This window comes from Bidens hawaiensis, unplaced genomic scaffold, assembly GCF_021521415.1.
Source record: "Bidens hawaiensis isolate Kalapana, Puna unplaced genomic scaffold, B.hawaiensis_p1.1 tig00018748_1, whole genome shotgun sequence".
Classification (NCBI taxonomy): Eukaryota; Viridiplantae; Streptophyta; class Magnoliopsida; order Asterales; family Asteraceae; genus Bidens; species Bidens hawaiensis.
Genome location: NW_027492841.1, coordinates 28,883 through 42,596, shown reverse-complemented (window position 1 = coordinate 42,596; position 13,714 = coordinate 28,883).

Genomic DNA, 13,714 nt, shown 5'->3' with positions numbered 1-13,714 from the left:
GTATATCCCAAGTGGTCCGCCCCATGCATCTCTAGGTTCCACAACTCATGTTCCAGTTTCTGCAATTCATTCTTTGGGCAGAAATGTTTCAAAACAAGATCCTTAAGCTCTGCCCAGGTCATGCGGTTTGTCGCCGCCTGACCTCGAGTCTGTACTATGGTGTTCCACCATGTCAAGGCATGGTCTGTGAACGTACAGGTGGCGTACTTAACGACACAATCCTCGGGACAGTTGCTGATATTTACCACTGATTCTATTTTCTCTAACCATTTCACTAACCCATTCGGTCCTTCCGACCCATTAAATTCTAAAGGCTTGCATAACATGAAATCCTTGATTGAACAACCCCTGGATGGTCCAGTGCGGTTGGTCTCTACAGTAGGGATAGGGCCATTACTGTCGGTAGCGACCACCGTAGGCGGTGCGTCAGTACTCGGCATAGTGTTATCGGTAGGTGGAGGATTAGCATTATGTTCCCCGCCATTATTTATGGGCGTTTGATTGCTCGGAGGGGTTGGATTAGACGAATTATTAATGCTGGCGGCGATGCGCGATACTATATCCGGTATCGCCGCCTCCAACTGTTGAGCAATCAAACGGCTCACGTCTACTTCCGATACTTTCGTTGATCGTTTCGGTGCCATTCTACACAATCATCAAAGAAATATATATAATCAATACCATCTCAAAATATAAAACACAATACATACTTCATTCATTAGTAAACATTGATTCATATTACACAAACATCAATTTACATACTTCCAGTCAACATTACATAACTACGTTTTAATACAAAGGGCCTATGTTGGTATCATCCTCGACATAACCCGCAATGGGTCAGTGCTTGAATGATACCCAAAAGTATCGATAATGATATGCCCTACAAGAGACCCCTTATGGGCCAGTGGTTGTACTATAACTAAACAAGATTCACTCCGTGTTAGTATCACCACTAACTACTTACACGGAGTATCAAAAAGCGGTTCAAGATTCTACCATCCAACACGTCTACACATGGTGGTAAACCAACCCCACCAACACTGCCACCAGCACCACCAGCACCGCCATCATAACCCGCATTCGGGTTTCCATCTGGTCGATCAACCAGTGGGAGTATGAGCACTCCCTTTTTAACTGGTTAATAGCATACTGGTGGTCCAGTATGCTGTCCCCGAGGTACGCCCGCCTCTGTACCCCCACGACCAGGGCGGCAGAGTGCTCGTTCACCTGCTCGGTGAGAACACGTAGCCAAGCCGCCAAGTCCCGCTCCTGCCTTGGCAGACCCCACACAGGTAGGGTTGCAGGCTCGGGTTGGGGGCGGGAAGACTCGCCCCGGTGGTATGTGGATCTGGGTGGGGTAACAGTGGGCGGAACATACGGGGCACTGATCCGCGCCGTGAGGCGGGGACCGGGCCTGGGGGGGATCGGGACGGTCTGTGGTGCGGGCGGGGTAGGAGACCTGGTAACCCTAGCAGGGGAGGGTACACTAGCACTCCTAGCTGGGGTGGTCTGTCTAGAAGTACTATGACTAGCCTCCGAAGGCTCGGAGCTGGGTGCTACACTTGGGCTTCCAGAGGCCCCGGAACTAGCCTCTTCCGGGTCCTCTTCCGTCGACACACTAGGTGTTCTTGCCATTATACCTGCACACAAGTTAACAAACATATAGTCCTTTTCGTAGTGTAATTCATAATTAAATTAATCATGCACTTACTTATACAATTTTGCCACATAATAGTATTATTATACATTTACACATATGTTGCCAATTTTACCTATTTAAGTCCCCCGTGACTTCCCCTGAATTCCCTCGTGCAGACAAGTCTGTTATTATGTTCCGGACCATAATAACCCACTTGTCCATCCAAGTTCATCCCGATCTCGTCACAATATATTATTAGTTGATATTCAGATCCTATAATACTTGAGCTACTGGTTATATTTTAGGTATCTTTTCCAGACATCCTAATTCTTTATAACCAATGGCTCTGATACCAAGTTCTGTAACACCCCGTAACCGCAGCGGAAACGTACACGGGATGCAACAGACACATCTGATATCAACAGCATTGCTTATAAAGAAAATACCACTACATTAATTTATAACATATTACATTGTTGCGAGTTTCATTACTGTCTAGGTGTTACACACAAATTTTACCGATAAGACATTAATAAATTCATTACAAAACAAAGAGCAGCAAGCTTCCAACAGGTAGCACAGATAGTTAAGCACATATCAATCATTCCAACTTGGGCATACCTAGAAAACATGTAAAGAAAACGGGTCAACTACGAATAGTTGGTGAGTTTCACTAATTTAAATAAACACTGACAAATCATTTTAATAATCATTTATTAACAGTATAATCATGCTGGGAACTATGTTACCCCAGAACATTTCCAATAACTTTCTGGGAACTATGTTACCCCAGAACAATAATAACCCCTGGGAACTATGTTACCCCAGAACAATAACAACCCCTGGGAACTATGTTACCCCAGAACAACAATAACCCCTGGGAACTATGTTACCCCAGAATAATAATAACCCCTGGGAACTATGTTACCCCAGAACAATAATAACCCCTGGGAACTATGTTACCCCAGAACAATAATAACCCCTGGGAACTATGTTACCCCAGAACAATAATAACCCCTGGGAACTATGTTACCCCAGAACAATGTAACCCCTGGGAACTATGTTACCCCAGAACAATAACACATTATAAACATTTTATATATTCTATGCATCAGTCCATATATATATAAATGTACAAGTATTTCCATACGATCGGTATGTACTTAAATACTTTAAATAAGACATGTTTTCCGCCCCGAGAAAATATAATTAAAACAATTCATTAAAAGGGGCTCGTGAAAACTCACCTTGTCGTGAGTTGGTGAGTAATATAAGGAACAGCTACGTGCCTGGATCTGTAATATAATATCTAGTCGTTACTATATAATTCCCATAACTTAAATACATATCAATCGGTACATCTGGGAACATTGTTAACCCAGTACTGTACTCGATTCGGGGACAATGTTAACCCCGTGACACTTCTAAGGACTCAGATTGACATTGCTTAGAGTTTGACAGTCAATTTAGTTAAGGTGATGAAATTATAGCTCGGTTTGACACCCCGTTTGGCCGTGGGGCCCATTTCCGGTATTTCGGTGCCGAAAACGGTAAAATCGGGTAAAATTACCCAAATCATCCGAATTATTTTCGGATGATTTATTTTTACTTAATTTACTTAGATTTATGAAATAGTCTATTTTTAAAGTTTTCATGTACCAGTCAGCTCGCTTATGCGAACTTTGCCGGTTTACACGTTTTAAGCTTTAAAAACTTGTTTTTATGTTCTTTTTAGCACCAATAATTACCCGATTAATCTCGGGTCTTGAAATTTTGCACAAAACTTAATTTGACAGTAAGGAATTTTATAAAAATTTTCCAGATTTATTTTCTTATATTTACATTTATTTATCTATTTTTAAATCTTGTTAAAATACTAAATATATCAAAAATACCAAAACACTTTAGAAAATTCCCAATTTTTTCTGGGATGATCTTTATCATCCTCATAACTTTCTGGAATTTTCCCAGATTTATTTTCCTACATTTACATTTATTTATCTATTTTTAAATCTTGTTAAAATACTAAATATATCAAAAATACCAAAACACTTTAGAAAATTCCCAAATTTTTCTGGGATGATCTTTATCATCCTCATAACTTTCTGGAATTTTCCCAGATTTATTTTCCTACATTTACATTTATTTATCTATTTTTAAATCTTGTTAAAACACTAAATATATCAAAAATACCAAAACACTTTAGAAAAATCCCAAATTTTTCTGGGATGATCTTTATCATCCTCATAACTCCCTGGAATTTTTCCAGAATTTAAAACTTATTTTTCAAGCCATTTTCACCCAAAACCGAGCTAGGAAGCCCTAGAACTCGTTTCACCAAAAAGCCTACTTAGAATTTTCCAACTGATCTCAAATTTTGTGGGTGACTTTTATATATTATAAAAAGCTTATCTTAAATTTTCCGGAATTTTTCATCATGTTTTGCTATTTTTCACTATTTTTGGCCAAAACCGAGCATTAAATTCACCAAATATTCATCTTTTATCCAAAAATTACCAAAAATTCACAGATCTCATATTTTCATGTGTAGATCACCTCTGTGAAATTTCGTGACCCGACTCTAAGCACACGTAAATCTGTCCATTTTTTTCATAACACACGAAAACCGAACTATTTTGTGTTTTCTAGCTTTAGATCGCAAGGATCTCGGTTTCTAGCCTTTGCTAGCCGCTAGATACAACACTTACAAGCACAATATCACTATACCAAGCAAGTTACACCAATAATCAAACCATTTCTTTCAAAGTGTCGGTTTTTAAGTAAAAACAAAGGTTTTAACCGTAGAAATCCATTCTCGACTCTTTTTACTCATTTCTTGGACCAAGATCCCTTGTATAACATGTATACATCTCTTGATCATGCAAGAGTCGGTTCCATCTCGGTTTTTCACCCATCTTTCACTTGGAAACTCATTTTAACAAGATTTTAACCGTAAAATTTTATTCTAAACACTTTTAACTCATTACTTGGATCAAGATCCTTTGTATAACTTGTATACATCCTTTGATCACACGAGAATCGGTTTCATCTCGGGTTTTCACCCATTTTTCCCATGAAAACCTCCTTTTCTCAAGAATTATGAAATTAGAAACAAGAATCAAGCTTCAAAACATAAGTTATACCTTGAAGATCTTGGTTAAAAATGATGATCTTGGTTGTATGTTTGAAGATTTGAGAGAGTTTGTGTGAAATGTGTTGAAGAAAAAAAGAAAATGATATGAATGATAATAACACAAGGACCGATCGGTCCATAAGGTGGATGGGGGGTGGGCCCCACACATCAATTCTAAGCCACATATTCGGATTACGCAATCCGGATAATGTTGTGGATAATCTGGCTCAGTTCGTTTCTCGTTTAAACTCGTAATTCGGCTTAAAACGAGCATAATATGGTCGTTTTTCGGGTTAAAATAAAATTTACATACAACCGACTTAAAAACTTTAAAAACTTAACCCCTGACATTAAAACATCATATTATCGGTATTTGTGCATCTTTTTCGGTTTGATTGACCGTCTCTTGCTTGGTTTGGTGTTAAAGGTTTCGTTTAGCGTACCGACGTACCATTAAATCGAAATCCTTTTTCTGTGCTATAATTCACCTATCCCGAAGCATTAATACTTCGTATATATCACTAAACATTATATACGTCGTCTATAATGTAATTCCCGATCCGTTCGGGTTTCAATAACCGATCATTGATTAGTTGTAATCCCAATACGATTCACTATATAATCGAGTATGATTCGTACTATGAATCATATATACTCGTATATATGTACTATAACACATATAATCAATATTTAAATGACACGTAAATAGTATATTCCGGCTAGGGTATACCTGGATTTGCCGGAATCGTTACAAGTAAAATGGGCAATGGACTTGGATTAATAAGGAAAAAAGAAAGACCATGGTCTTAAGCCCATGACCCATGATACAAATACCTTAGTTATCCCTTAATTCACTTATTCTCATCCATTCCATACACCATTCAAACACACACTTAAGCTCTCTCTCTCTCTCTATTTCTTTCTCTAACCGAAAGCAAGAAGAAGAATCGATTCGCGACCTGAGGTAATGATAGTATGGACCCAAACCCGCTAGATATAGTTGCAAAATGACGAGCCGACACCCTAAACCGTTAGAGTAACGAGATCCGGGTGGAATTGGGTATAAACCGATCAAAAGATGAGCTAAGGGGTCACCCTAGCTCAGATCTAGATCGAACAGGATGAAAAACGGCAAAGAACGTTAGAAAACAACTGAGATAACGGCGATGACGGCGCCGGAAAGGCGGCGCCGGAGATATGGGTACGAGGTTAAAGGGTGTCAGAGAATGTTTCTGACATTCTCTAGAAACATTCTCTGACCTAACCGTAATTCATTAACGAAGAAATACAGAATTAGCGGTAATTCGTTATGCCCATTCGTTAAGAAGGGATAATGAATTAGAAGCAGTTCCTTAAGCCATTCGTTAACTAATTCGTTAACGGAGAAGTAACGAATGAACCCCCAGTTCCATATAAAAAGCCAGTTCGTTATAGAAGCCCATTTTTATAAAAAGGCAGTTCGTTATAAAGGCCAGTTCAATATAAAGACCAATTCGTTATGAGAGTCTATTCATTATGAACCCCATTCGTTAAAGAACATAATAATGAATTAACCTTTGAAAGAATGATAGAAAGGTCCCTAGACTTATAATAAAATGGATTAATTACAAAGAAGCCCTCGAACTTTTGAGTTAGCAAATAAAATAATAAATTAGAATTCTAAAGAAAAATGTGTTAAGATAGTTAATGAAAATAAAATTGTTATACAGTTAGTCTCGCACAGCTAACGAAAGGAATAACCATTAATGGTGAACGTAATAGAATGCAGGTGAGTTTCTAGCCCCATTTCCTTGTTATGTTTTCGGTGCTGTGTGCATACTCAATGTGAATGTTAATGACCTTACCTTAAATAGTAAGTGTATGCTATAATGATTGATGTGATAGAATGTATGAATGTTATGAATGTGTGTTTTTCGGTACGTGAACGATCTTCAGATATTACACGTATTGTCAGGGAAGGTGTGTCTTATATAAGATACATGAATGATGTATGAATTAGTAAGAATATATATATATATATATATATATATATAAATATGTGAATGTATTGTATGTTGGCTGATTAACTAGAACTCACTCACGTAGCTGACTTTTAGTATGCACACATGTTAGCAGGATGAGGCAGTTGGCTTGAAGGGTTGCACATGGCAGATGAATAAAGAAGCTGGCATCTGAAGACTCATTTGTTAATGTTAGAACTAAAAGACATGTTATAAGTTGTGTTTTAAAGACAAGTTATGAATGTTGAAGTTTTATTTATTTGGGAAAGTTTTAATTAACTCTGATATTTAGAACTGTGTTTATGAGTAAATCCAACGCTAATGTAGGGCCTTACAAATTCATTTTACGTGTTATATTTAACCGATAAATCACTCGTTATACTAAATGATTTCCAAAAAATATGATAAATTTTCTGAGTGGTCAAAATAACATTAAATAATCCCTGTAAAATTTCTAGAACTTAACTCTAGCCAAAATACCTTTTTATGCATAATTCGGCTAATAAAACTCGATTAAAAGACATATATGGACTTCTCTAATTGATTCAACATTTTATGTGTGATATTACAATGACATTTCTGAGTTCTTCACAAAATTTCATAATTTTTCAAGCAGTTTAGCTGTTTTCCCAATAAATCGCCAATAAACGATAATAAAATCTCCAAATATTCTCCGTTTATCGAACAATTACCAAATTTGGATAGGGACTCACTTATATGGTCCCTAATTTCCCTGTAACGTTTCATATCCAATCCTAAACATCCCCTAAACGAGTAATCGGTTATTACCTTTGCGGTTTTCCCGAGTGTTTAGGTCGTTTTCTCGCCTCTCCGGGTCTTTGGTTCTCATATTCATATCTATACAGCTCAAATAACACATAACCAAGCATTTAACATCAATCACCAAGCGTTGTAAATTAGGGTTTCGATTAGCGTTTGAAACAGAGTTTTCAAACTGTAAAAATGCGATTTAAATGTCACAATCCGTGTTTTTGGCCCTAAAAGTATTTGTTTCTAATTTCTAACCATGTCTAAGATCAAAACATATTTTTGGATCATTTTAGAGATTTTTACATGGTTAAACATGTTTTTCATTAATCAAAATCTAATTCTTTGATTAAAACAAGTTTAAAACTCATTACTTTTGATATTTCCTCAAGGGTCTTTGCTGGGAAAGTGAAGAATTCAGCTGGTATGTTTTTTTGGTATTTGTTAAATTGTTAAAGGATTAAGGAACTTACAAGATTTTCAAAGAAAATATCTAAGGGGGTTTCCCCTTTGGCGGCCGCAAGTAAGGGTGGGGGTTGGGGGGGGGGGGGCTGGGGGGTCCATGGAACCCTCTTTTGGCCCACATGCTTCGTTTTGCATGCTGGATGTTAAATCTCGGCCCAAAATTTAGTTCGAGTTCGGTTTTTGACGAGAAAAATAGTTTGGGTGTTAAAAAAAGAGCAAAAATGAGTGTTTTTTGTAAAATAAGAAAAACATACTAGCTCGTTGTAAAAATCCAAATATTTTCATGGATTTCTTAAAACATCTTATATAAGTGTTCTGTAAGTATATTTCGTCTTGACTGATGATACAATGCTTGTTTTGGTACTAACGATCGCGTTTAAGTTCACGGTGTGTAGTTAAATGAAACTCCTTTCGTTTAAATGATTTTGTACGTACTGGGGTCTTAATATCAATATGTTAGTCGCTATAATATATGTATCACTTATATAAACCCCCCCAGTATATATTTATATAGGTCATAATCAGTATCATTCGGTTAATCGTTCAATCGCTACAAAATAACCGGTTAATTGTTTACTCGTTACGTAGTAAATAAGGTGTACCTCGTTTTGTCACGAATGTCACATTCAGCCACCCTATGCCTCTGCCGGCCACTCCTTTTCTACCGCCGACCACCCTACGCCCCTGCCAGCCACCCCACACCTCCAAGTATGTTAAATTGATGTTCGTAGAAATTAATTTGTTAAATGTTTTTTGAAATTGATATGTTAAATTAGAAATTGATATTAAATTATTATTTCTTTTTAGAAATTTATTTATTAAATGTTTGGTCAACCTCTTCTGCTACAGATGTCTACATATGTGGTCTGTAGACTGAGGACATGCTACCTCAGAAAAAACAAACAACACCATAGTCATCACAAGAATCATATAGGAAAAAGAAATGTGGAAGAAGCAAGCAGCCTAGCACCTCAAAAGCAAGAAGGCACACACGTTAAATAAATAATAATAAATAAATAAAATTCACGGGTGATCAAATAAGAAACAGAAAACCAAGGTGAATTGATTTAATGTCGAGTCAAAGATTTAACTTGAAATGAGTTAAGGAAGTCTAAGGAAGATTGGAATCTTCTCAACCTCCTAAGAAATCGCTAAGTATAGAAACCGAGCACACTTGGACACCCGAGCAGGGTTTTACTTGTCCTAGCAAGGTATTTTTCCTATCGGGCAGGGTTATCTTCTTGAAGTCTTCTTAAGTGTTAATCCGAGCAGGGTTCACTTCATCTAGCAAAGGTGTTCTTCTAGCCGAGCACAATTTTCTTACTAGCAAATCCTTGGCTAAACCAAGGTTCTGAAGTCAAGTATTTGGAAGATCTAGCAAGGTTTGATCAATAAACAGTAGTCCGAGCATGCTTGTTGAAAGTGATCAAGAAATATTCTATGTACTTTCTCTAGCAAGGTTCAACCCCGAGAAAGCTACAGTGCTACCAACAGAGTCCAAACAGCGTTACTAGCACACTATGGTTTGCTCAATAAGTTAACTTCTAACAAAAGGCTGAAGGGACTCATGAAGAACAATTTGCTCGTAGGATCATATCGAGCAAAGTGTGCTATGGTCAAGAAGATTGAAGTCTGCTAGGTGAGTATTTTCTTAGGAAAATACTCTAAGTAAAGTCTACTCGGAGAACTGTTCACCAGCACACTTCAAGTTACCAGGTCTACTCGTAAAGGATAAAAGGCACAAAGCCTACTCGGAGAAGACAAATGTCATAAAGTCTACTCGAATGACCTGTTTTTACACTTAGTATAGTTTTGAATATGTAATTTAATTATGTACCAATCATTAGGGTTTCTAGAAGGAGTGGCGGCATGCCTATTAATAGAATAATTTAGGGAACGCCTCCACACACAGAGACGAGAGAAAAGAGACACGGCATACTTTACACTTTTCAGACCTAAAAGAATATTCCTGATTCAGTATGACGGCTGTCATAGGATTAGCACGGATAATACATTCTTTACAAGAAACCCTAATCGATTAACATTTGTATGAATCTTTTCTATAAATGGAAATATTTTGAGTGATTGTTTGTGTTTGTTACATTTATTGATCCTTAAGCGACAACTCTGTTTGTTTCTGATTCCGCCGTTAACAAACAGATTTCTTACCCAAATTAGTAACCGTCATTAACCTTCTTGTCAACAAATTTATTGTGTGGGTTATGACTTTATTGTGAGTGTGAGCGATCAATATCCGGGACAGACAAGTGGTATCAGAGCTTGTTCGTTGCTATTCGGGTGAAGTGTTGTTGCTATTTGAAGATCTGAAGAAGAAAGATGACGTAAGCAGAACACTGTTTCATTGAAATATGACGCCAGCTGCTATGTTCTTCATTCTCTTCTAGATCTACAAATTACCGGTGTCTTCTTTTACATATTTTGATTAATGTTTGCATCTTTATTACTTAATCTAGCTCCAATCGAACCAGATACATCAGATCTGAAGATTTGATTCTCAGATCTGATTATTTTCAAAATTCGATTTTTACTCTGTTTTTACTGATTCACTGTTTCTGCCTTTCAAAAGACCAAAACGTCTAGTTTTGAAGAGCAAAACGTTTCCGCTAATAAGATTCCTAGACTGTACGGACAAGAAAACTTTACCAAATGGTAGGTCTTGTTCGATGGTGTTGTGTGCTATAACAATGTCGATATGTGGAACTCAATCAAAAACGATTCACAAGCTGCTGATGGTGCAAGTTCTACTGCTACTGTGCGCGATAGGATGAGAAAAGTGGACGACAGGGCCTTAGCTATGATCAAGCTAGGACTATATTGGGAAACCTTGACCAAGGTTGCACATCACATAACAGCTAAGGCTATGTATTATGCAATCCTTGAGATGTTCGAGGGGAACACTGAGCTGAAGAATATCAAGAAACAAAGGCTATAGTGAATGACCTAAGAATAACTAACTATGTGATGACAGATTTTGACTTGAACACCAAGTTGCTGAATTCAATGCCGAAGGAGTGGTACACTGCATGCAAGTTCATCCTTCAAAAGCCAAATTTTGATCAACTCAAGATGGATGATGTAGTTTGCTTCCTTCAGGCTGCTGAGATAGAGATGATTGAGAATGAAATTATCAAGGAAGAGAAGCCATGTTTCCAGGTGTCCAATTCCCTTATTGCACCTATGGGAAACTTGTCCACCAAAAACCAACAACAGATTCCCATCATAGAGGAACTAAATGAACATGGTGTTGATACTCCTAAAGCATTTGTTGGTGGTAGTTCAAGTAACCAAGGAAACCAGTCAAGGTTCAATGTCCAACTTATAGATGGCAATGACTCTGCTTCAATGGCAAGTGGACCTGTGCCCTACTCTGGTGGAATCAATGGTCAAGGGAATGAAACTCAAGCATTGTTCTCTATGTTCACTGAGTCCTACAATGCCTTTGTGGCTAAAAACATAACCCACACAAGTGTCATACAAGATGATTTGGAACAAATAGATGCTAATGACCTTGAGGATATGGATTTGAAGTGGCAAGCTTCAATGCTGGCACTCAGAAGCAAAAGGATGTTTAATAGGACTGGGAGATCACTAGTTTCTGGTCCAAATGAGAGAATTAGCTTTGATAAGTCTAAGGAAATCTGTTACAATTGCCAACAACCTGGACACTTTGCAAGAGAATGCAACCAACCCATAAATTTTCAAATGAATCAATATCAGAATCAACAGCAAAGGAATTAGCTGCAATACCAACAGAAACAACAATTTCAACAACAAAAATCCCAACTTCAACAACTATCAACAGCCCCAAATGAATAATCAACAAGTTGTGCCTCAGAATTAAAACTACCAAAGAAACCAATACCCTCAAACTGCTCCAAATAACCCCAACAGAAACAATCAAAATCAACCAAGAAATCAAGGGAATGTAGCTGTTGCTGCACAACATGAAGAAAATTTTGATTGGAGTGATCATGCAGAGGACATCACAAAGGCTAGTGTTGCTTTGATGGCAAAGATTAAGAATGAGGCTGAAACATCATCTTCTTAGGTACACTTAACCCTTACAATTGATTTACATTTAACAATTAATGCTTTAACTATAAAAGTAGGCAAGCTAGAGGGTGAGTGTTAAGCATAATTAATGGGTTTGAAGCAAGTGATGTAATAAATGAAGAGAAAATTAGAAGTTTGGAAGATGATTGTGTGAGTAGCTATAGAGCTCAGAAGAGGTACATCACTGAGACAGATGGCTTGAAGAAAATGATTATTGACGAGAAGATGCAGAACACAAAGTTACAAGTTGAAAATGAATTTCTAAAGAACTTGGTTTCCACAGGAAACATTTTTGGTATCTTGAACCAAGTAAAGGAGGAAGATAAATACAAAGCTGTTCCACCACCATTCAATAACAACCTTTTGCCCAAGGTTGACAAAGAAAAGATGGATGGATATCTTCAACAATTTAGAGATGTTTTTCAAGACAAAGAAGAATTTGTTGATCTTTACAAGAAAGTTGAAGTGAGTGAAGAGGGAGAGTTTGTAATAAAAGAAGAAATAAGAGAGGACAAATCAATAGGAGTGCAAGTCTCTGAGGATGACTTTGATTATGATGATCTCAATATAGATGACCTAAGTGACTTAAGTGATCAGATCACATATGAAGAAATTCAGGCTGCAGAAAGAGGCAGAAGACAGAAGAAAGCTGACGCAATTGAAAAACTGCCTCAATTACCCAAATTGACTCCAAAGATGATCAAGAACAATGAAAGGATTAAAAGAGAACATGTGTCTTGTGACATATGTGTAAGATCAAAGGTGAGCTATAATGCAGTAAGGCCACCAAGCAAGGTTGCTTTGTAAAGAATTAGTGACAACGAGAAAAAGGTCTCTGAAACAATTGATGGTAACAACTTCATTCCAGTTTACCCAGTTTTCTCAAGCCATGAAGTGTTTGATATTGGTTAAGTTGAAACTATGGAAGAATATAAGAAGAGGCAGTCAAGGCATAAAGGAAGCCTAGATGAAGAGCATATGAGTATGAAGAAAATCATCTTTGTTAAGAGCAAGATTGAAAGACGAGATATTAAGATTGAAGAGTTTGTTCCTTTTTCAATTGACTTTGATGGTCTAAAGACTCAGAAATCACTTGGTATCAAACCACCTAGACCAAGTGAGAGATTCAAGAAGGGTAGTGATCATGAAAAATTCAAGGGAAATGTATGGTGCAAGAAATGTGATGAATATGGCCACCACACTGATTATTGTAATGAAATATTCCATTTTAAGCCATTCCATGTTCCCAGTGAGACAAATTTGGTCAGAACTTTGTGCTTTATAAACAGAAGTATGAAGAATACTTGGGAAAAGGAAAGGTATGTAGAAAGGAGACTATGAGTGAAAATGATCAGAAAGCTGCAGAGAAGGTCAAGAAGGAAAAGAAAGTTGATGTGAAACCAAAGAAACTTGTGGCTGAACAAGCTAGAAGAAGCAAATCACCAAAGAAATCTGAAACTTTTGTAAAGAAGAACTTTCAACCCTTGAGAATTATTCCCAAACAAGACATAAATTCAGTTAAGTCTGATGATTCTCAAGGATCACCAAGCAATGAAAAGGTAAGAAACAAAGGTGTCTTTCCTAGAAAGAACCCAACTGAACTAACTGGTGATGAAAAGTTTTTGTAGAAAC